Source organism: Rana temporaria, chromosome 11, assembly GCF_905171775.1.
Source record: "Rana temporaria chromosome 11, aRanTem1.1, whole genome shotgun sequence".
Classification (NCBI taxonomy): Eukaryota; Metazoa; Chordata; class Amphibia; order Anura; family Ranidae; genus Rana; species Rana temporaria.
Window position 1 is genome coordinate 86,098,824 of NC_053499.1, and position 24,648 is coordinate 86,123,471.

Genomic DNA, 24,648 nt, shown 5'->3' on the forward strand with positions numbered 1-24,648 from the left:
TCCAGTGGAGATTGAAGGTGAAAAAGAATTTGAGGTCGAATCTATTTTAGGTTGTCGGAAGAGAGGGAGACAACTCCAGTACCTTGTCAAGTGGAAGGGTTACCCGCCTGAAGACACCTCATGGGAACCTTCCAGAAATTTACATGCTCCTCGCCTGATCCGAATTTTTCACCGGGACCATCCGGAACTGATGGACAGTTTAGGCGTCCGGAGTCCGCCCCTAGGGAGGGGGCACTGTCAGGGCACTAACTCTTACCTGCCTTCCAGAACGGTGCAATCGCGGCTGTTTGCGACGCGCGCGCGTGGTGTGGGCGCGCGCGTGCGTGGTGTTGGCGCGCGCGGGCGCGTGCAGGTGCGCGCGCACGGACGCGCAAGACCTGTAGTTCCATCCAGCCAATCAGAGCCCTGAGCGGGCTATTTAAACCTCTCCCTTTCCTGTGGCTAGTTGCTGGTTTGTCACAGCGTTTGTTTGGAGTGTTTCCTGGATCCTGGAAAAACCTTACCTGATCTTGTTCCTGTTTACCTGACCTTGGCTATACTCTACCGGATTGCTGCTTTCTCCTACCTTGACCTCGGCTTGCTTATTGGACTATTCTGATCTCACCTGCCCTTGACCTTTTTGGCTTGAACTTTGGACTACCTTGTTTATCTGAGCTTCCTTGACCACAGTCTGTTTTCTGGATTTCCCTGTTTCCTACCAATCCTGCTTCCCGGACCTCCTGGAATTCCCTGCCGTATCTTCAGCCATTTCCAAGTGGACTACTGCCTGGTTGTTCCTGTTTCACGCACCAAACCTTCACCTTCCCATCGGTACCGGTGCCTCCTGGTGCGTCTGTTCCCCTGTCCCCACTTCAGGGGGCGGACCGCGCCGGGTCGCAAAGGGAGCCACCCTCAGCATCTTGGCCTTGGTAAGTGTACTTTTGTTACTACCTGATAGTACCTGATAGTGTGAGTCCCAATCCTCACTGTGGATGACAACGTCATCAAAGTATGCAGCAGCATAGGCTCGATGAGGCCGAAGGGTCTTATCCATGGTGCGTTGAAATGTGGCGGGAGCATTCTGTAACCCAAAAGGCATCCTCCGATATTGGAAAGATCCATCTGGAGTTACAAATGCTGTTTTTTCCCTGGCCGACTCTGAGAGAGGAATTTGCCAATAACCCTTGGTCAGGTCTAACGTCGTCATGTACCGGGCAGTACCGAGGCGATCAATCAGTTCATCTATGCGGGGCATAGGATAGGTGTCAAACTTAGTGATTTGATTCAGGCGGCGAAAGTCATTACAAAACCGCCAGCTTCCATCTAGTTTGGGCACTAAGACAATGGGACTGGACCATTCACTATTTGACTCTTCTATCACCCCCAGCTCAAGCATTTTTTTTACTTCCTGGCGAATTGCCTCTCACCGAGCTTCTGGAATTCTATAAGGCTTCAACTTGACCTTATCCCCTGGTGTGGTGATAATGTCATGTTCAACTCCGGAGACCCAACCTGGCAGGTCTGAAAACGTCTCCTTATTACGGAGCACAAATTCTTTAACCTCCTGTTGCTGAGTTTTGGATAGAGTCTCCGCTATCCCAACTTCAGGGACAGCTAGGTTAAATGGAGCAGTAAATCGGGTAGTCTTCGCGACCAAGGACTCTCTATCTTTCCAGGGTTTCAGCAAGTTCACGTGATAGAGCTGCTCAGGTTTTCGTCTTTCCGGTTGGCTAATTTTATAATTCACCACCCCCATTTTCTCCAACACTTCATAGGGACCCTGCCATTTGGCTAGGAATTTACTTTCGACCATGGGGACCAGCACCAACACCATATCACCAGGTGCAAAGGAACTGACCTGGGCCCCACGATTGTAAATCCTTTGTTGAGCCAATTGGGCTTGGGCTAAATGTTCCTTCACAATCGGCATCACTTTCAATTCTATCTTGCATTTGGGCCACATGTTCAATTACACTTCGATGAGGGGAACTCTCACTCTCCCATGTTTCCCTGGCAATGTCCAGTAGGCCCCGGGGGTGCCTCCCATACAGTAGCTCAAACGGAAAGAACCCTGTGGACGATTGGGGAACCTCTCTTATGGCAAACATCAGATAAGGGAGCAGATAATCCCAATTCTTTCCGTCTTTATCCACCACCTTCCTCAACATTTGTTTTAAGGTTTTATTAAACCTTTCCACTAACCCGTCTGTTTGAGGGTGATATACTGATGTACATAATTGGGTCACTTTCAGGAGTTTACAAAGTTCTTTGGTCACCCTAGACATAAACGGGGTGCCCTGGTCAGTTAGGACTTCCTTAGGAAGACCCACACGGCTGAAAACCTGAAATAACTCTTTGACAATGGTTTTAGCAGAGGTGTTTCGAAGAGGAATTGCTTCTGAGTTACGGGTGGCATAGTCCATTATTACCAAGATGTGCTGGTGCCCTCTAGTGGACTTCAGTAAGGGGCCAACCAAGTCCATGGTGATCCTCTCAAAAGGGACCTCGATAATGGGCAGGGGTACCAACGGACTGCGGAAATGTGGCATGGTTGCAGTAATCTGACACACTGAACAGGAAGAGCAGTACAATTCCACTTCCTTAGTGATCCCAGGCCAATAAAACCTCTGGGTGATCCCAAATGTCCCCCAAGAATGTGCCCATGGGCCAGTTCCAAAACCATCTTGCGGTACAGTTTAGGCAAACATAAAATAAACCCTGGCCACTTGGGGCGTCTACCTTCACCACACAGGAACCTATCTATGGAGTCTGGCACAGCAAACTGCTGAGCAGACACTGCTGGTCCTACAGCAGAAAAACAAATAGTCTTTTTGATTTTTATCACACAGAAAAATCAACAGCACCTCACATCTTCAGAAGTATTTCTGTTCACTGCTCTCCTTCACTCAAAAAACCTCAGGATGCAGCAATCAGTAGTAATCCTCTGGATTACGTATAGAGGCCTTAATTGCCTCATTCTGAACAGCTGAAGTTTTTCAACGCCCTTAAACCTTTCTGGCAACTTCTGCAGCCGACGCCTGAAAATAATTGGTGTATTGTCTAAACAAGGCAGAAATGTATCTCCCATCTGTGACAACACCCACAGATTTACCTGACTTCCTGTCACAATTGCAATTATTATAGAACAATGCATTATGGACCTTGAAGTACAGGGAGATAAAGACTCCTTTAATTTGGGTGTTAAATAAACTACAATGCCCACAGTGCTACTGTGCTACCAGATTGCACTGCATCACACACAGTCGTCTGGGAGGAGCTTTTTAAGGCAAGGGAAGGTTTGCATCCAGTCTCTTGAGACACCATCTTCAAGCCAGCAGAAAGCCTGCGCTGAGGCCTGCTACAAGTTTGACTAGGTCCGAGAAGCCTGGGCCTACAGTCACCAGAGCAGATCGCCTAATCCGTGGGGAATCCTTGTTGCAGTGTTGATCTACACTTCACAGCAACCAGAGTCGCCTATCCACCAGCACCTTGTGACGGCTGCGCGGAGGACCAGGGACTGCAAACTGCAGAGAGGCTGAGAACCGAGACGGAACGTACCGGCGAGGCCTCATTTGGTGAGAGGGCACCTGCCCATCGATATAAATAACTATCGCAAAAAGGTGATTCTTATAGACTCACTTATACTTTTTGGGAAGTTAACACGCCACGTGCAGGGATACATTGCGTCTGGCAGTGACAGTGCATTGAGAGGATTGGCGTTTGTGCGCCAGCACGCAATATACTTTGGGTGTTTGTTTTCTCCTTCTTTACACATCCTATTGGATTACAATTAACTAATGTGCACCAACTGAGGCTAGCAGAAGACTACTTCTAACCGGAAGGAATAATTACAAAATTCAGTTTGTCTGGCTGAGCTAACGCAGTGGGACATGTGTCTGTGGAACTGACTGCTGGAGGGAGCCAAAGAGCATATAGACTGACACATATAATAAAACTGTTTATACTCATCTGTACAGTCATTGGCCCAGATTCAGGTAGATTTGCCCATTACTTACACATGAGCTGCTCAGCTGAATATCTCTGCGCTGGAGCAATTTTGCCAAATTGCCACCTGATTCAGGAATCGTTTGTTCAATTAATTTGCTCCTGTTTAAGGCAAAGCTGAGGGCGCAAGGCCGTGCAAGTCAAAGTGGGTGTGCCCCTATGTAAATGAGGAATTTTCGGCTCAGCAGAGGTTTGCGCCGGGCGCGCGCATGCGCAGTTAGAGCGCTGCCGTCTGCGCATGCGTCAAACTGCGCCTAGCATACTTTCAGGGCAAATCATGCTCAGCTGCTTGCACTGAGCAAATAAATAGGAGCAGACTTGCGCAGGTTCTTTGCTGAATTTCATCCTGCTTTTTCCTACCCCCCCTGAGCAAGGAAATTCAGCCCATTTTCAAGAGATGGCACCTCCCAAAGGAACCAAAAAAAGGAAGGCAAACTTTGTGGCTGCGGAGATGGACATCTTAATTGCTGCACTCCAGCAACATAGAGAGCTTCTATATGGTGCCCAGCGGGCAAACACCACCGTTGCCCAAAGGAGGGCTATCTATGAAGCCATAGCCCTGGACATCAATGCCCTGGGTAATGAAGAGCGTTCCTGGGATGACATCCAGAAAAAGCTCAACGATATGAGGCGCAGGGTCCGGGATAAACTGGCTCTTATCAGAAAACATACCGGTGGCACGGGAGGTGGCCCACAATGTAAGATCCGCCTCAATCAGGAGGAGGAGCTTATTGCCCAAACGTTTGTGCAGGAGCAGGTGGAGGGACTTGAAGGGTACGACTCCACTGTTGGGAACTTGGGGACTGGTAAGTTATTTTTGTTTCATATCTGCTGTGCATCATGGGAGGGGGTAGAAGTGAACATATTTGTGAGTAGAAGTGAAGATGGAAGTATTATTTTTGTTTCATATCTGCTGTGCATCATGGGAGGGGGTAGAAGTGAACATATTTGTGGGTAGAAGTGAAGATGGAAGTATTATTTTTGTTTCATATCTGCTGTGCATCATGGGAGGGGGTAGAAGTGAACATGTGAGAAGTGTGTTGCACCAGCAAAATATTTCGTTTTGGTGTCATCCACAGGTGGTGATGAGGAAGATGAAGCTGGGCCGTCTTCGGCTGCGGGTCGACCCAGCCCATCCATACCAGAGCCAGGGGTCCAGTCAGGCCCCATGGACATTCTGTCTATGCTGGTCCAGGAGGAGATCCTACCGGGGCCAAGTATGGTGGAGGAACTTGTTTGCGAGGAGGATTCCTTTTTCCTCATCCAGGAGGACTCTGGCTCCCTCCAGGAGGATACCACCATCTCTGGGCAACCCACCACCCCCCCGCCCAGCACGTCATCCCCCTCCAGGGCAAGCCCCTCCAGGGCAAGCCCCTCCATTGTGGACCCCTCCCCTTCTCCCTCTGTCCGTGCCCAAGCCTCTCCTCCCAGGAAGGCTCAGTCCAAAACGAGGCATATATCCTCCAGCCTCCGTGACGGTCTGCTGGAGGAGCAGGCCCTGCAGACCCGCCATATAGGGGCCATGGTGGGAGAGGTGCGTCGTCTGGCGGACAGCATGGCATCCACCTCCACCTCTGTGCAGCATGCCCTCACCCTGCATGCGGACCGGGACAAACATGTCTCACAGAGCCTGGGGGAAATTAGTGGCAACTCCAAGGCCATAGTCACCTGATTGGTGGCTCAGGAGACCACACCCGCTTTATTAAGCAGGATGACAGCTGTGGTGGAGGCCAATACCGCTGCTGTGCAGGCCAACACCGCTGCAGTGCGGGAGGAGGCGAGAGTTACCCGCCGTCATCAGCGGGATACCACCACCCGCCAAATGAGGATGTTGGCCCAGACCAACACCATCCTCGCCCGCCTGGCCAACGCCATGGAGGGCATGCAGCCACCACCTGCGCGGAGTGTGGAAGTAGGGGTTGATGCTCCTCCCCCCTCAATCCCCACCCCATGCCTCCTCCGCACCACGGAGATTGAGGAGCCAGAGCCGGGGCACCCTTGGCCCAAAGAAAAAAACTAAAAAATAATATAATTTCTACATTTATTTTATGCACAGAATATGATTTATTATTTTTTTTTTATATATGCTCAGGATATGAGTTTATTTTTTTTATATGCTCAGGATATGAGCTTTTATATTTATTTGTAGTCCCTACACACGGTGAGGAGTGTATACTACAGTGTGACTGGTATGTGAATGGGGGGGGTGGCACTCCTGCTGGAAAAGGGGTGTCACCCTCTGCCATGTGAAAGGTGTATGAATGGACAGCAACATAATTGGAGCCTTGACGCGGCGTTGCTGCTCCCTAATACCATGGGGTATTGTTGGGTCTAATCCAATTTGGGGTGCATGTGTCGGGTGTGTGCTAGGGACTACAGTGGTGTGCATACATGCATTATACTTGTGACAAGATCAGGGTGTGTTTAATGTGCAAAGAGACGTTCCACAAGACCATTCCGGATTTCTCTTCCCTCAGAAGATCCGGTAGTGTTTCTTGGGGGGGGGGGGTTGCATGGTTCGGGGGTAAGGTCATTGCGTAGCTCAATGTGCATGCCCCTTCTTTGAGCAAAATTGTGGAGAATACTACATGCCCCGACGATTTGGCACACAAAGTTGGGTGAATACAACAGGGTCTCCCCTGATTTATCCAGACATCTGAATCGAGATTTAAGGATGCCAAATGTGCGCTCCACCACCGCACGGGTACGTGCATGGGCTTCGTTATATCTTTCCTCTCCTGGTGTTTGAGGGTTACGAAATGGGGTCATTGTGATACATTTGCCTATATGTCTCAGTTTAATTCTCCCTGCTTGCCATTGTGATTACCATCCGGTTATTGAAGCTAATGTCCCCTCACTATTTCTAAAGGTTAATTGATCTATTGTGTTGTGTGAAGGAGATCTGTGTTTAAGTGGCTTGTGTTAATTATGCTGATTGCTTCATTGTGGTAATTATCTCTCTATATGCGGTGCCGAACCGGCTAGATACTGATTAGTTCAAAGAAATATCTTTATTTCAAAGGAGCTGTATTGAAGACCCCCCACTGTGTAAGAGGGGGGCGGAGATTTGTCATTGTAACAGTTTTGGAAATGACATATAAGCTGTGTGTGTTATAACATTAAACTCTGTGTTGTTCCAGCAGTAAGCTTGGCATGTGTGGATTTCTGGGCGACTCCAGGGATATTCCTTCTCGTGGAATATTGGGGTGATTTTCGTTATGGGAAGAAGGGAACGTTGACGGGGATATCATACCAATACCGTCACAATTGGTTGGCAGCAGTGGGATTTTTCCCTTCTATTCCCCTTCACACCCGGATTCCAAGCAGACACTGGAAGAACTACTGGAAGTTCGTGGAAGGATTGCTAGCAACAAAACCAAGCGGGTCATCATAGCAGAATCAATGGAGATAGACCAGGAGGACGGGATTGCAGCAACGCCAGCAGTACAAGAGATGGAGACACCAGTGATTCAGGAGGAGGAATCGCCAGCCAACAAGCTAATGAGAGAGAAGCTAGCGTGGTTCGGCCCGAACCCAACGGAAGATGTGGTGCTGAGAGTGATGGACCTGTTAGCGAAGGAGGCTAAAGAAATAAGGGACGCAGAACTACAGAAGGCTAAAGAAATAAGAGACGCAGAACTACAGGAGGATAAACAAATAAGGGACGCAGAACTACAGTTAAAACTGGCCGCAGTCCAACAAGCAGCCGCACCTTCTCCGAACAGTGAGTACAGCACAGCAGACACAAGGAAGATTCCGTTTAGCGCTTTTAAAGCTTTTGATGAAAAGGACTGTGAAATTGATAACTACCTGGCGGATTTTGAGCGACAATGTAACCTGCACCGAATAGCTAGAAGAGAGTGGGTTGCAATATTGTCAGGCAAACTGTCAGGCAAAGCTTCTGATGCTTTCCGGACCGTGCCAGATCAGGATATCCATAGCTACGCCAGGGTTAAAGAAGTGCTCCTGGCTCGTTATGCAGTAACCCCAGAGTCCCACCGACAGAAGTTCAGGGACTCACGCAAAACCACGAAAGACTCTTACGCGGAATGGGCATGCCAGCTGTCCCTGTCGGCCTCTAACTGGGTTAACAGCAGCCAGGCCACCACCGCAGAGGACATTTTGCAACTAATGCTCCTGGAGCAATTTTACAATCACATCCAGACGGATGTCAAGGATTGGGTGAGAGATCGCAGGCCCATGACTCTACCAGAGGCCGCGAAGTTGGCAGATGAATATGCGGATACTCGCAAGACAAACCAGGTCACACCACGGGTACAACCTCCACAACCAACGGCGCCCTCACACCCACCAGCCGCTAGATACCAACCGCCTAACAGACCGATGACATATAGCCCTCGCTACCCACGCCAGGAGGACAACGAACAACGCTGCTTCCGGTGCAAACAGTTGGGTCACTTCAAGCAGAATTGCCCCATGAATGACAACACCAGGTCAAACTGGTCTCAACCTGGGTACCGCCCACCAGCAGCAGCCCATTGTGTAGACTCGGCTTGGGATCCCCAAGAGCTGGGTCAGGAAGAACCATTGGGCACCCCTTACGAAGCCCTCACGGTACAATCTGTTATTACGGACAACAGGGAACACCATTGTCAGCTGGTCATGGGCGACAGCCATGAGCCGGAGGGGCCTTGGAGGGAGCTGGGCAGAAAGAGGCACCGCCAGCTACCCTCCAAGAAGAAGAGGTCCTGGAAGTCATATAACCAGCGGACCTGGGAGGAGAAGAAGCGACTGGAGGAGATGGAATCGCAGCGGGCGCCCCAGATGCGGGCCGAGATGTTCGCCAAGGGCCCACCGGTGGCCCCTTACACCACCACCCAGTTCCTGATGATGAAGGACCACGTGGAAAGCCTGCAGGACATGAGCAAGCAGGATCTGATCCGTGAGTACATAGAGCTGGAGGAGTGCATAAGCCGCATGGAGGAGGAAAACAACCACCTGAGGTCACAGCGGGCTGACCCCCCCAGGCTCCATGAACTGGAGATGGAGCTGGAGAAGCTCAAAGAGGAGAACCGGCGGCTGCGGAGGGAGCAGGGGGTGGCTGACCTTATGGGGCTCTGAGTCCCCTTCCCCCCCCCCGGACTCTGAGCACCAGTGCTACAGCATTTCAACGAATATAACTTTTTCTTTTTATGAATCTCCTGTGACTGTCACTTCAGAGCCATAACCTGCCCCTCCCATAGCGGGACACCTAGAGGGCGGCGCACAGACCCATTCGCCGTCTTCACACTGACTTCTGGTGACTTTGCAGATCGCACAAAGACTTGGGGACTGACCGGCGTGTGATCTGACGACCCGGTGGCATACCTGAGTCTGAACCAGTTGCCAAGGGAGGTCAGTCATGCCAAACGGAGTTAACCTCGGACTAAAAGCTCTAAACCCGTCAACCCTACTGGACCAGGGAAGGTCCAACCGGGTTTTCCGGAGCAGGGAGAAAAAGGGGGGGCCATTGTGATACATTTGCCTATATGTCTCAGTTTAATTCTCCCTGCTTGCCATTGTGATTACCATCCGGTTATTGAAGCTAATGTCCCCTCACTATTTCTAAAGGTTAATTGATCTATTGTGTTGTGTGAAGGAGATCTGTGTTTAAGTGGCTTGTGTTAATTATGCTGATTGCTTCATTGTGGTAATTATCTCTCTATATGCGGTGCTGAACCGGCTAGATACTGATTAGTTCAAAGAAATATCTTTATTTCAAAGGAGCTGTATTGAAGACCCCCCACTGTGTAAGAGGGGGGCGGAGATTTGTCATTGTAACAGTTTTGGAAATGACATATAAGCTGTGTGTGTTATAACATTAAACTCTGTGTTGTTCCAGCAGTAAGCTTGGCATGTGTGGCTTTCTGGGCGACTCCAGGGATATTCCTTCTCGTGGAATATTGGGGTGATTTTCGTTATGGGAAGAAGGGAACGTTGACGGGGATATCATACCAATACCGTCACAGTCATCATGTGACGTCCCAGGGCATATGCAGAGTCACCTGGAAGGAAAAAGACAGGAGGATGTTAGTCGTGCATGTGCCCCTTGTGATGTGTGCATCATGGGGGGGGGGGGCAGTCATACCTGACACCCATGTCACTCACCAATCAGCCAGCTGTCTCCATACATTTTCTGGTCAAACTCGGTTGGGATGGGGCTGTGTCGGTAAATAAAACTGTCATGGCTTGACCCTGGGTGTTTGGCACGGACATGCCATATGAGGCCATGTGCATCCACAATCACCTGCACATTTATCGAATGCCAATGCTTCCTGTTGCAGTAGATATGCTCGAGGTGCCGGGGGGGGGGCGTAGTGCCACATGGGTACAATCTATTGCACCCACAGTGCGTGGAAATCTGGCTAGTGCATAAAAATCACTGATTGCCTTCTGCCGCAGGTCAGCCGTGGTTGGTTTGATAAATTGTGTGCCCATTCGTCTGAGTATTGCAGGGATCACTTGGTGCACACACCTGCTCATGCTGGATTGGGACATCCCCGCCACCATTCCACCTGTGCGCTGAAATGAGCCACTTGACAAAAAATGAAGGGTTGCCACTACCTTCACCAGTGGCTGCACTGCCTGTCCCCGATGGGTCGGGCTGCTGATGTCATCCTGCAGGATTGTTACCAACTCAAGGATGACTTCAGGGCTGAAGCGAAACATGTGATACACCTCATTATCACTCATATGAAAAAGGTTGTAGCGCCCTCTGTAAATCCTCTCCCGTGCCCTCCTACGAGTCGGCTCAGTCAATAGAATATCAAGAACCATAGCTGCCCCTGGCATGTTGGTGCACAGATGTGAGGTCCCTAAAATGTGGGTGCTCTGCTTTTTCAGCTCGTCTGTCTAGGTGCTGCTGAAGTTGCGCGCTCCTTCAGATGACATTTGGCCATCTTTTGCTAACTTGCCCCTGCTTTTAGCAGGAGCAAGTTTGCCAGGGGAAAAAAGCTTGCGCGCTTCCAGCGCAAGATGCGCATCATACGCGCATGTTTCTGAATCATCGGCAGTACCTAATTTACATATTCGCTGAGGGAATTCCATGAAGGCGCAACTTACACCCCGCGCAAAATTGCGCGAAAATTGCGCAGGAGCAGCTAGGCTGTGTGCGCGGGAAAATGGCCGCATTTCAGGCTTAACTGGTTTACTGAATCAGCCGCAAATTTGCATGGGAGCAAATCAGTACTTGCGCGGCGCAAATCACACTTGCTCCCGCGCAAGTGCTTCTTGAATCTGGGCCATTGTTATTTCCGAGAGCTTGGTGAGACCTGGTGGAGAGGTACTCCAGTGCTGACATTACTGCATTGGGGAAATCCCTCCACTGCGTACTTACTTAGGCGTGACTTCACCTTGCATTGTTTAAACTTGTTATTTAACCTCCCTGGCGGTATGATTCTGTCTGAAAAAACATGCTAAAAGCGGTACCATTATTTGCAAGGAAATTTGGCGTTTTATATTGTAGGTCTGTAATTTTTAGAAATAACTCACTTAAATCTGACCAAACAAGCTTCTAATAGGCATCCCGGGTATGACATTTTTTTAAAAACAAAATGATAAATTATAATATAATAAATAATTATAAATAATTATAACAAATAATAATATAATTATAATAAAAATTATTCAATAATGTAATCAAATCAAAATCACTGAAATTTGCTCAGTTGCAGAATTGTTGCTGTCATTATTTTTTTTTTTTTATGACGAATTTCCCCACAAATCGCTATCGCACAATTCTGCAAGTGATTATAATTTATTATCGCTGTTTTTTAGCTGATCTAAAACTATTTTTGACATAAAGGGACACTTTTGGTTGCTATGGACAATCTACAGTTTGCAGGGAGAAAGAAACGTTTTTATTATATAAAATGACATGCATGACACAGGACAGACCACTAGGGACAGGGGGGGTGTGTTTTTTTTACATACAGTACTGTAATCTATAAGATTACAGTATACTGTATGTAAGGTGTTTGTTTACTTTTTTGAATTTGGCGCCGTTCTCCGTCCCCGTGCGTCGTAACGTCGCAGGGAACGGAGATCGGCGTCACACGGAGGCACTGTGTGAATCGAGCGAGGTCCCGCTCGCTCACACAGCGCGGTGGCATCGCTGGATCCAGGGACAAGGTAAGTAACTTGTGCCTGTGGATCTAGCGAGGCAAGCCCGTGGCTGACACGGGGTTACCGATCGTAGCAGGAAAATCTAACCCCGTGTCAGACACGGGAAGACCGCCAGGGAGGTTAATCCCATATCATTGACTCTTACATGGCCCTGTTTGAAGTCAACTGTGATTTGAAACTAAATATAGGAGAATCGAACAGAATTTTTAAGGTGCAAAAAATACGAAAGTTTATATCAAAAATAGATACATTTTATTATACAAAATTAGAAAAGATATAAAAATCCATCATATAATAAATAAGGCTTCATAAATGCATACAGACAATTCTTTCGAAATGTTTCGCCATTCAATTTGTCTTCTTCAGGAGTTTGTCAAGCACTACTGAAACGCAGAATGAAAATGAAAAATCACATAATGGTATACACAAGAAAATACAACAATAAACACATTTAAGAAAAACAAATAATATATATAAATTAGGGCTGTGCAAATTTTTTATGACTGCTTTTGGTACCGTTTGGTATTACTCGCACCATTTTTACAGTTTATGTAGCTACATCGATTTTATCTCCAGTGCAATATTTATTTGGTTACCTACTTGAAGACTATAAAAGTTTTAATGCTATTCACATCAAGCGCTGCCTTTGTGTGTTTTTTGTATCCTGCTATCCATTTTTCCAGTGGTTGGTAGCTGCACTGGGAATCAGCCTGCAAGGAGATCAGCTAAAAGTAGTTGGATCTGTATGTGCGTTATGATTAATTCGAAATTAGTCGATTAATCGATAAAAAAAAAAAGATTAATCGAACAGAAAAAATTTGATCAGTAACAGCCCTAATATAAATGATGACCAGATCATAATCAATGTTATAAACAGAATGCCAATGGGTATATGCAGTGAAAGGATGATAAAGAAAGAATAAGAAAAAGAAAAAATAAAATAAAATATGTGAATAAATAAATGAACTTTTACCTGTAAATATTGATGGATGCGTTTAGAAAATGTATGAATGTACATTTCTTGGGACAACATCAGGAGGAGAACCTTAAGATAGAGTCATATGGTGTACCATAGAGAGGGGAAGATATTATATGTCAAACACACATGTACAAAGACATATGTTGGAGAATGCTGGCAATAGGCTAAAGCAGTGTTCATCAACCCTGTCCTCAGGACCCACTAACAGGCCAGGTTTTATGTATTACCTTGGGGAGATGCAGACTAGAATACTGCAATCACTGAGCAGCAAATGATACCACCTGTAATGTATTTCAGTTATCTTGCAAACCTGGCCTGTTTGTGGGCCCTGAGAACAGGGTTGATGACCACTGGGATAAAGGACCAATCTGGAGGGGCATACAAAATTATACAAGTAATTATGAGTAGGGATGAGCCGAACACCCCAACACCAGAACCTGCGAACACACCAAATATTCGTGTGAACTTTAGAACCCCGTTAAAGTCTATGGGACTCAAACGTTTGAAATCTAAAGTGCTAATTTTAAAGGCTAATATGCAAGTTATTGTCCTAAAAAGTGTTTGGGGACCTGTGTTCTGACCCTGACATGTATCAATGCAAAAAAAGAACTGCACAAAGTGTAATTTCTGAAGGAAAAAAAGTCATTTAAAAATGACTTGCGGCTATAATGAATTGTCGGCTCCCGGCACTTCAGAGAGAATTCATTCATAAAAAAAAAAAAATACGTGGGGTTCCCCCCAAATATCCATTCCAGACCCTTCAGGTCTGGTGTGGATTTTAAGGGGAACTCCACCCCAAATTTAAAAAAAATATGGCTTGGAGTTCCCCCAAAAATCCACACCAGACCCCTTATCCGAGCACGTAACCTGGCCGGCCACAGAAAAGAGGGGAGGGACGAGAGAGCGCCCCCCCCCCTCCTGAACCGTACCAGGCCACATGCCCTCAACATGGGGAGGATGTCCCCATGTTGATGGGGACAAGGGCCTCATCCCCACAACCCTTGCCCTGTGGTTGTGTGGGTCTGCGGGCGGGGGGCTTATCAGAGTCTGGAAGACCCCTTTAACAAAGGGGACCCCCAGATCCTGGCCCCCCCTATGTGAAATGGTAATGGGGTACATTGTACCCCTACCATTTCACAAAGGAAGTGTAAATAATTGTAAAAAACACACACACACACCGTGGAAAAAAGTCCTTTATTAAAAAAAAAAAAAAAAAAAATCCAGCGGTGGTAATCCACTCTCGATCCCCGCTCCCCGCTCCAACGTTGTCGGTATCCAGCGACGGGTGATGTCCTCTCCGGTCCAGCGATGAGAAGATCATCCAGGATCCAGAGCGCAGCATCGCCGGCTGCCTGTCTCCACCGCAGACAGCCCGGCGAATGACGCGGCTGGAGCTAGTGACATTTATCATATAGGTGAGGCGGGGCCACCCGTCACGTGACCCCACCCCCCTCTGACACAAGGGGGAAACCTGGGCTTCCCCAGTGACGTAGCAGAGGGTGTGTCAGAGGGGGATGGGGTCACGTGACGGGTGGCCCCGCCTCACGTATATAATAAATGTCATTAGCTCCAGCCACGTCATTCCCCGGGCTGTCTCCGGTGGAGACAGGCGGCCGGCGATGCTGCGCTCTGGATCCCGCTCTGGATCTTCGCTGGACTGGAGAGGAGATCACCCGTCGCTGGATACTGACAACGTTGGAGCGGGGATCGAGAGTGGATTACCACCACTGGTTTATTATTATTATTTTTTTTTATAAAGGACTTTTTTCCACGGTGTGTGTGTTTTTTTTACAATTATTTACACTTCCTTCGTAAAATGGTAGGGGTACAATGTACCCCATTACCAGTTCACGTAGGGGGGGGCAGGATCTGGGGGTCCCCTTTTTTAAAGGGGTCTTCCAGATTCTGATAAGTCCCCCGCCCGCAGACCCCCACAACCAAGGGTTGTGGGGATGAGGCCCTTGTCCCCATCAACATGGGGACATCCTCCCCATGTTGAGGGCATGTGGCCGGGTACGGTTCAGGAGGGGGGGCTGCTCTCTGTCCCCCCTCTTTTCTGCGGCCGACCAGGTTACGTGCTCGGATAAGGGGTCTGGTGTGGATTTTTGGGGGAACTCCACTCCATTTTTTTTAATTTGGGGTGGAGTTCCCCTTAAAATCCACACCAGACCTGAAGGGTCTGCAATGAATATTTGGGGGGGACCCCACGTCATTTTTTTATTTTTAATTGACGGCGGGGTTTAACAACTGCATACCTGATAAGTGCAAATTAGACCATCAGCGCAGTCAAGATAGAAAGAAATCCAAAGCCACATATGCGGCAATCAGCCAGCATGAGATCTATAATATATGAATGCTCAATGGAATGTTTGCAGAATAAACCTCCAATTTTAGAAACAAAAGGAACGGGAAAAGCAAAGTAGAGAATCTAGCTGCTTACATCCAGAAAGGTGCCTCTCCTTCAGACGCTGACCCTGCCGACCATACACAGGGGTGTCAGATCCGCCTTCAGCTTCCATAGCCGAATAACCCAGAAGTGACGGTTTAAGCTTGGATAACCTACAAAAAACAGAAGTGCGTCACTCCATGCCCCGCAAATGATACCTGACCATCCAGGAAACAAAGAAACAAAATGCAGATTAGGCCAAAATTAGGCAGGGCAGACCTGGCAAACATGAGGAAGACCCCAAATGTAGGTCTCTGCATTTTACATCCCTGAAGGAACCGAAACTTTAAATGTACCAAAAATTTGGCTACCAATCGGGCAAAAGATAGGTTTCCTCCAGCAGGTGGTGCCAGCGCAGAAACCCAAGGGGGAACCCCCCGGGGAATCTGGATGAGCGCCCTGGGTGCCCGTATGGTCACCTGACTCAATCACCAATCACCTGACTGTGATTTGAAACCGTGCTTTATCCTTCTTTTACCAAGTAAACGCTTTATTCTTGATCAAACTGCATCTTGTGTGGAATCTTGTCTGTTACAGTTGGACGGGTAACCAGCATAAGGTAACAGTATTTAACTGTATTTATATCACTGTATGGTATCATTGTGGTTTCCAACTGTCAGTGGGTTCCACAATCATTGGGTTGTCCAGTTGTGCCAAGGGAGGGTTTGAGCCAAACTTTTGGGGTTTATAGGCAAAGCGTAGACCCAAATCTAAACCAGCAGCTCCTCCAGGGGTAGTGCTACATATCTCATTGAGGTGCTGCTTCCACCAAGTTCTGTGATTCAGAATCAAGTGAGGCACAGAACAAAAAGTAAGAAATACCATAGTGGAGGGCCGGGCATGACAGTGTGTGCAGGACACACAGGGGTTAATTTACTGGGGGATGGAGAGGTAAGGGGGAAAGGCTGAGGGGGAGTGGCCGTATAAATAGAAGAGGCGGGAACAGTTTGCAGGGGTAGTTAGTGGAGGAGGCAGTTTTTCACGCTGCTCCTCCAGCATGGCATGCATAGATCTGCTGTTAGGGCGACTGCGGGTGGCGGCAGATAAAGGGCCGGATTGGCTGGAGCAGGGCATCGCGGGGATGCTCGAGGACCAGGCCGGAGGATCGGGAGAGGGGACGAGCGGAGACACGACTCCACGCGGGCGGCGGTCACGGCCGCCGGCCCGCTATTCACCCAGCCCAGCATCCATGTCACAGAGGCAGGTGAGGAGTCCCCCGGGGGGTTGATCCGTCCCCCCCCGGCGAAGAGGAACTAGCGGGACGAGAGCGCGGGGCCTGGGCTGCTTACACGTGACCAGCCGAGTTCAGGGGCCGGGGCCGGTCAGGTGCCGCTTCCCCAAGTTCAATCCGCGGGGAGATGGTGGACATTCCCTCCCGATCGGGGACAGTAGTATCGTGGGGGGTGCTCGGCAGGAGGAACACACTGGCATGGCCCCGGGGCCCTCTCCACGTGGGGCCGGCGGTTCCACGGGTGGGCGTGGCCTATCGGGCCGGACTGGAGGGACCCAAGATGGTGGAGGTTGTGGTGAGGACAGTCCCAGGAGCACACCAGGTGGACGGGGAGGTGCAGCACGGAGGGGTGGCAAAGCAGATGCGGGCCGGCCTGATCAGAGAGAGGCCTTCGCAACCTCCAGGTTTGCTTCACCTGGGGGGCTGACAGCGCCACCTATCCCAGTCAGGGAGGACCGATCCGAAGGCGAACTGTCAGGGGGAGAAGAAGAGGTGCCGGTGCGGGAGGCAGCGATGGAGATCCACGCGATGGTCGTATCTCCGTTGGGGGTGGTGCCTAAGAAGGAACGGAACAAGTTCCGTCTTACCCACCACTTATCTTTCCCTAAAGAGGGTTCGGTGAACGATTTCATTGGCCCCTAAAGCATGCACGGTATCCTACACGTCGCTCAACGCGGTGGTCAGCTGGGTCCGGCGGTACGGGCGTGGGGCACTGATAGCCAAGTCGGACATTGAATCGGCATTCAGGCTTTTGCCGGTGCACCCGGATAGCTTTCAGCTGTTGAGTTGTTGCTGGGAGGGCCAGTTTTACGTGAATCAGTGTTTGCTAGACATGTGCAATTAGTTTAGTTACTAATTCGTTTTTAACAAAGATTCGGAAATTCGTTAATTTAGAATTTTTCAGAATTTTTATTTTCGAAATTTCAAATTTTTCATTTTCGAAATTTCGAAATTTCGAATCTTTCGAAAATTCTAAATTTCGGAATTTCGAATTTTCGAATTTTTCAGTTTCGAAAATTCCAATTTTCGAATTTTCGAATTTTTCATTTTCGAATTTCGAATTTTCGAATTTTTAATTTTCCAATTTCGAATTTTCGAAATTTCGAATTTTTCATTTTCGAAAGATTCGAAATTTCGAAATTTCAAAAATGAAAAATTAGACATTTGGAAAATGAAAAATTCGAAATTTCAAAAAATGAAAAATTCGAAATTTCAAAAAATGAAAAATTCGAAAATGAAAAATTTCGAATTTTTCATTTTCGAAATTTCGAATTTTTCATTTTCGAAATTTCAAATTTTTCAATTTCCAAAAAAATTCAAAATTTCGGAAAAATTCGGAAATACGAAAATTTTGTAATTTTTTTCGTTTTCGAATTTTTTCATTTTCAAATTTCGAAAATTCGAAAAATTCTAAAATTCGGAATTTCGAAAATGTTTCATTTTCTAATTTGGAAATTTTCAAATTTCAAAATTTCGAATTTTTCATTTTCTAATTTTCTAATTTCTAATTTTTGAATTTTCGAACATTTGAATTTTTCTTTTTCGAAATTTCGAATTTTTCATTTTCGAAATTTCGAATTTTTCATTTTCGAAATTTCGAATTTTCGAATTTTCAATTTTCGTATTTTTAATTTTCGACTTTTCGAATTTCGAATATTCGAATTTTGAATTTCGAATATTCGAATTTCGAATATTCGACTTTTCGAATTTCGAATATTCGAATTTCGAATATTCGAATTTCGAAAATTCGAAAATGAAAAAATTTCAAAATTTCGGAAAAATTCGAAATTTCGAAAATTAAAAATTCGAAATTTCGAAAATTGAACAATTTAAAAATAAAAAAAAATCGAAAATAAAAAAAAATCGAAATTTGGAATTTAACCACTTGACCACTGGGCACTTAAACACCTTTAATAACCAGACCAATTTTCAGCTTTTGTGTCCTTTTTTTCCCCACAAATAGAGCTTTCTTTTGGTGGTATTTGATCACCTCTGCTGTTTTTTATTTTTTTTCGCTATAAATGAAAAAAGAACGGAAATTTTGTAAAAAAAATAATTATATTATAATAATCTATTATAACATTTTGCAAAAAAGTAAATTTTCTTCATAAATTTTGTTCTAAAATGTATACTGCTACATATCTTTGGTAAAAAAAATGAATATTTATTATTTTGTCTCGGTGAAAGTTATAGGGTCTACAAGCTATGGTACCAATTACTGGTATGTACAGGAGAGGAGTGTGGATGGTATAATAGTGGGCAGTGTGTGCAGGAGAGGAGTGTAGAGGGTATGATGGGGGCAGTATCCACAGGAGAGGAGTGTGAAGGGTATGATAGTGGGCAGTATGCACAGGAGAGGAGTGTGGAGGGTATGATAGTGGGCTGTATGCACAGGAGAGGAGTGTGGAGGGTTTGACAGTGAGCAGTATGTACAGGAGAGGAGTGTAGACGGTATGATACTGAGCAGTATGTACATTAAATGAGTGTGGAGGGTAAGACATGTATGTATAGGAGAGGAGTGTGGAGGGTATGATAGTGGGCTGTATGCACAGGAGAGGAGTGTGGAGGGTTTGACAGTGAGCAGTATGTACAGGAGAGGAGTGTAGACGGTATGATACTGAGCAGTATGTACATTAAATGAGTGTGGAGGGTAAGACATGTATGTATAGGAGAGGAGTGTGGAGGGTATGACAGTGAGCAGTATGTACAGGAGAGGAGTGTGGAGAGTGCGATAGGGGGAACTATGTATAGGAGAGGAGTGTGGAGAGTAGGGATGAGCCGAACACCCCCGTGTTCGGTTCGCACCAGAACCTTCAAACGGACCTAACGTTCGCGCGAACGTATCGAACCCCATTGACGTCTATTGAACTCGAACGTTCAAATTCAAAAGTGCTCATTTTAAAGCCCAATATACAAGTTATTGTCAGAAAACGGGTTTGGGGACCCGGGTCTTGCCCCAGGAAACATGTATCAATGGAAAAAAAAGTTTTAAAAACTGTCATTTTTTGTGGAGCAGCGATTTTAATGATGCTTAAAGTGAAAAGAAAAATTCCTTTAAATATCGTACCTGCTGGGTGTCTATAGTAGTGGTACGTGTTTAGAACTGTCCCTGCACAAAATAAGATTACTATAATAAAAAAGTAATTTAAGACTGCTTGCGGCTTTAATGTAATGTTTGGTCCCTGCAATATGGATGAAAATCACTGAGAAAAATAGCATAGGTTTCCCCGCCCCCCTCCCTCCAGGTCATTAAAAAGCCCCTTTGAACAAAAGTATACAGGTGGTGCAAACAAGACAGGGACTGTCGGTTTGTTGTTAAGTAGAATCTATTTGTAATTTTTAACTGGTACTTCTTTAAAGTGTAGCTTCAACCATAAAATTTTTTTTTAAGCTTTTCTGAAAACATAGAGAAGAGTTATCATATCACCCTTGTAACATTGGTTTTGCTGTCTGTGTGCATCTGTTCAGAATATTGCACCTCACTTTCTGTCCCAATGACAAATGATTTTTTGAATTTTTTTTTTTTTGTGAAACAAGGATTGTGATAAAGCATCAGTGGACAGGAGACACCTCTTACAGAAGAGAATTTCCCTTCCTAGGGGTAGATTTCCTCTCACTTCCTGTTGGCTCCTTCCGTTTTCAATTAGGAGTCATTTGTAATTTGGATGTTTGAAAGTAGGGGCCTGCCATATATACTCTGCAGAAATTTGGGACCTAGGTGTTGGTGTTGCCACAACATTGTAAGCCCTCACAGTTAGTCTTGGTGGGCTCTGAAACGCCCTGCTGTGAAATATTAGATCAAGAATTGTAATTACACGCCCCTGTTGAACAGGGGCAAAAAAATTGGGCCTTAGGCACTTGTGGCTGTGCAAAAAACACTGCAACCCCTCACAGATACTGTAATTGGAGCGCAGCAAAGCGCCTCATGCAAAGTATTGCATCAAAAATTGTTATTACACGCCCCTGTTAAACAGGGGCAGAAAAATTGGGCCTTAGGCACTGGTGGCGGTGCCCAGAACCAACAATATTCTTACTAGCTAGTAGCAAGATCATTGAGGAGGAAAAGGATATTCAGTCAGCAGCATAACAGGACAGTCACTCAGCATTAGCATAGGCAGTCTCCAAGGGATCTGACATTTCCAAAAAATTATTCAGTTACATCAGCATCAGGTGCTTCGTAGCTGGTGTTGATCCAAGCCTGATTAATTTTTATGAAGAGACGTACCCTGTGATCGGTCACAAAGCCTCCAGCAGCACTGAATGTGCGTTCTGAAAGAACGCTGGATGCAGGACAAGCCAGTAGCTCAATTGCGTACTGTGCAAGCTCTGGCCAGTGATCCATCCTCAAGACCCAGTAAGCCAGAGGATTTTCGGTGGGGAAGGTGTCCAAGTCTGATCTTGCCCCTAGATACTCCGGCACCATGTAAACCAGACGCTGGCGATGGTTGCTGCAACCGGTCATACCTCAGGGCTGCGGACTAAAAAATTGTCTGGACACATCAGTCAGACGGCCATCGTCTCCACCGCTCCTTCTTTGACTCACCGAAGCCTCAGCAACACGTTGTCCAGGACCAGGATTTGGTAATCCCCCAGGTTCTGGGAACGCGTTGCACAGACCTTTCTGCAAGGCCTCCCGAAGATGTTTCAGCTTCTGCTCCCTCTGCGACGGCAAGATAAGCTCCGCAACCTTACTCTTGTAACATGGATCAAGGAGAGTTGACAGACAGTAATGATCCCTCTCCTTGATACCGAATACGAGGATCCTTACGCAGGCTTTGCAGGATCAGGGAGGCTATGCAGCGTAGGTTTGCTGAGGCATTTGGGGCACAGTCCTCTGGGTCACTGAGGACGACAGGATCCGCAGCCACCTCATCCCAGCCACGTAAAAGTCCATGGGTTCCTTGGGACTGTAAATGATCCCTTGAAGACTGCTGCTGCTGATGCTGAGTGATAGGCTCCACCTCCATGCTGATGATACAATCATCCTCCTCCTCCTTGTCCCCTTCCTGTGTGCTACAGTAGGTGTTTGTGATATTGTGTTTTAGCACGACAGCATCGTGCTGATTCTCGGCGACATGGTGCCGAGATCTCGCCGACATCTCGCACTCACTGGAATAGTGACAGCACATTCCAACGTGCGCGTCATAGAAGCGACGGGAGATCCGACTTGGATTCCCGCCAATTCTACACGTGTGCGGCGTTTGTTATGAATCCTGAGGGGGAAGTCCCCGCCGGATTTTAAATAAAAATTCGGCATGGGTTCCCCCCTCAGGAGCATACCGGGCCCTTAGGTCCCCTTCGTGTGCGTGGCTTGCGTCGGACTTATATAGGCCTCACAGTCCCATCATGCTCCGGTAGGTACCACGTGTGTAGGTATCACATGGGTAGGTACCAGAGCAAGATGGGACTGTGAGGCCTATATAAATCCGATGCAAGCCACGCACACGTCATTGCAGCGAGAAGAGGCGACGTGTCAGCATCGGGAGAAGAGAAGAAGAGAAGACGTCACAGCACAGCGGCCTGAAGGGAGAAGTAGAAGACGTCACAGAACAGCGGAAGAAGAGGAGAAGACGTCACAGAACAGCGGAAGAAGGAGAAGGCACCGGACAGCGGGAGGAAGAACCGGGGTGCGCCGAGTCAAGAGCGGAGAGCGCCGAACATAGAAGAAGACCCCCCGGAGCGGAGAAGACGTCACAGAAGAGCGGTGAAGACCCCGGAGAGCAGGAGAAGACCCCCGGAAATCGGAAGAAGAAGCTCCCCCTGGTAAAAGAGCTAAAGAAGACAGGGGGAGCCTCCGGAGCAGACTAATAAAATATTTTAATACCCTGTGTTTTTTATTTGTGTTTTTACCACTTTTCCTCCAGGTGAATGGGTAGGGGTACGATGTACCCCATATCCATTCACTTAGGGTTGGGGGCCGGTATCTAGGGGCCCCCTTATTAAAGGGGGCTCCCAGATTCCGATAAGCCTCCCGCCCGCATACCCCGACAACCAACGGCCAGGGTTGTCGGGAAGGGGCCCTGTCCTCATCAACATGTCCTCATCAACATGTTGAGGGCATGCAGCCCGGTACGGCTCAGGAGGGGGGGGGCGCTCGCTCGTCCCCACTCCTTTCCTGACCGGCCGGGTAGCGTGCTTTGGATACGGGTCTGGTATGGATTGTAGGGGGACCCCCTACGCCGTTTTTTCGGCGTAGGGGGGCTCTCCTTACAACCCATAACAGACCTAAGGGCCCGGTATGCTCCTGAGGGGGGAACCCATGCCGAATTTTTATTTAAAATCCGGCGGGGACTTCCCCCTCAGGATTCATAACAAACGCCGCACACGTGTAGAATTGGCGGGAATCCAAGTCGGATCTCCCGTCGCTTCTATGACGGCTCTGTCTCCATCGCGGCAAGCCAGCTCGGCGCTGGCTCCCGCGATGGGGCTCGTAGGAAAGGGAGCGAGATTGACACAATATCGCGTGCACCTACTGTAGGTGGGCAAGCAGGACCACTGTCTGGATAAAGGGGGCCTTGAGAGGTAAGGAAGTCCTCCTCTTCCTCCCTCTGTTCTGCCTCAGGGGGCCCTGTCCATTATTCCACGTAGTGTGTGCTCCAACATGTGCATAAGAGGCACAGTCTCACTGATGCATGCACTGTCACTGCTCACCATCTGTTAGGATTAAGTTCACCTCCTGGTGGCACTATCCTGCTCTGGGCTGTTTGGTGCAGTTCCAGTGTCCACCAGCAGGTGTCTCCTAGAAGCCAGCAGGTTCTGATCAGCCACACCTGGCTCCAACTGCCAGGTGGATATTTAAGGCTGCTCCTCCCTTTCCCCAGTGCGTCACGATTCTGGTCCTTTCCTGTCTGCCTGCTACCAGCTTGTGCCTGATAACCTGCCCTTATCCTTATCCTGATCCATCCTGCACCCTTCTTGCCTTGTTCTTTGCTCTTGTCCCCAGCCGTGTCCCTTTCCTTGCATCCCTGTTGCCTTTTCCCTTATGTTGTAGATTTTGTATATAGATAGCTGTTAGGTTTATTAGTTATTCTTGTTTGCTGGAGTGGTTTATGTTTTCACTGGTTGCTGTGTATGTTTATTGGTGTATGTTCACTGTAAATAAATATCACTTAATACATATATCCTTTGTTTGGTCTCAGTTCCTCTGTGTAGCTACGTGTCTGGTCACCTTAGCTGCTGATCCTGACATAATCGTGACGCCCACTAACGACCAGATCTGCTACACTTGGGGACTGAGAGCCAGTTGATTTGGATTTTTGCTTTTCCTTTCACAATGTTGAGGGTGCAGGTTATTTGCCGTGTGCAACTTGCAGTAGAGGATAAGGATTTGTGTCATTCACTGTGGCAGGATCTCACTGAGGAGGAGCTGCTTGGAAGCATTCTGACTGCACATGCCTTAGCCGTGGAGGGTAGATTTTCATTTGGTCAAGTACTACCTTTCATTCAGGTCTGTTCTGAGCTACTGTTTCAGGTTACCTCTCAGGACCATGATGTTTTCACTCCTCCATTTACTTTGTACCAGGCTGGATTTTTGGGATGGTTGCTAAAAAATTGTGCAGGTTCATTTCTCCAGCAGTATGCAGCCTATTCACAGCAGGTGGTGTTGGAATGTATTGCTTCTGTGCACTGTTTAATTGAGCAATGTGAGCAAGGGAGAGACAGACTGACTTTAGTTCAACCTCTGCTACAAACTTGGTCAGAGATCATATCCCCAGTGCTAGATAAGTCACATAAGTACCCTGCCACCAGAGGGCACACTTCCCCTGTATGCAATCAATTGAAAGCTACCCCTGCAGTATAGGGTGACCACATTTCCATACAGCCATTCAGGGACACCCCCCCCCAGCAAGCAGCGGTCGGTGACATCACAAGGAGGCAGTGCCG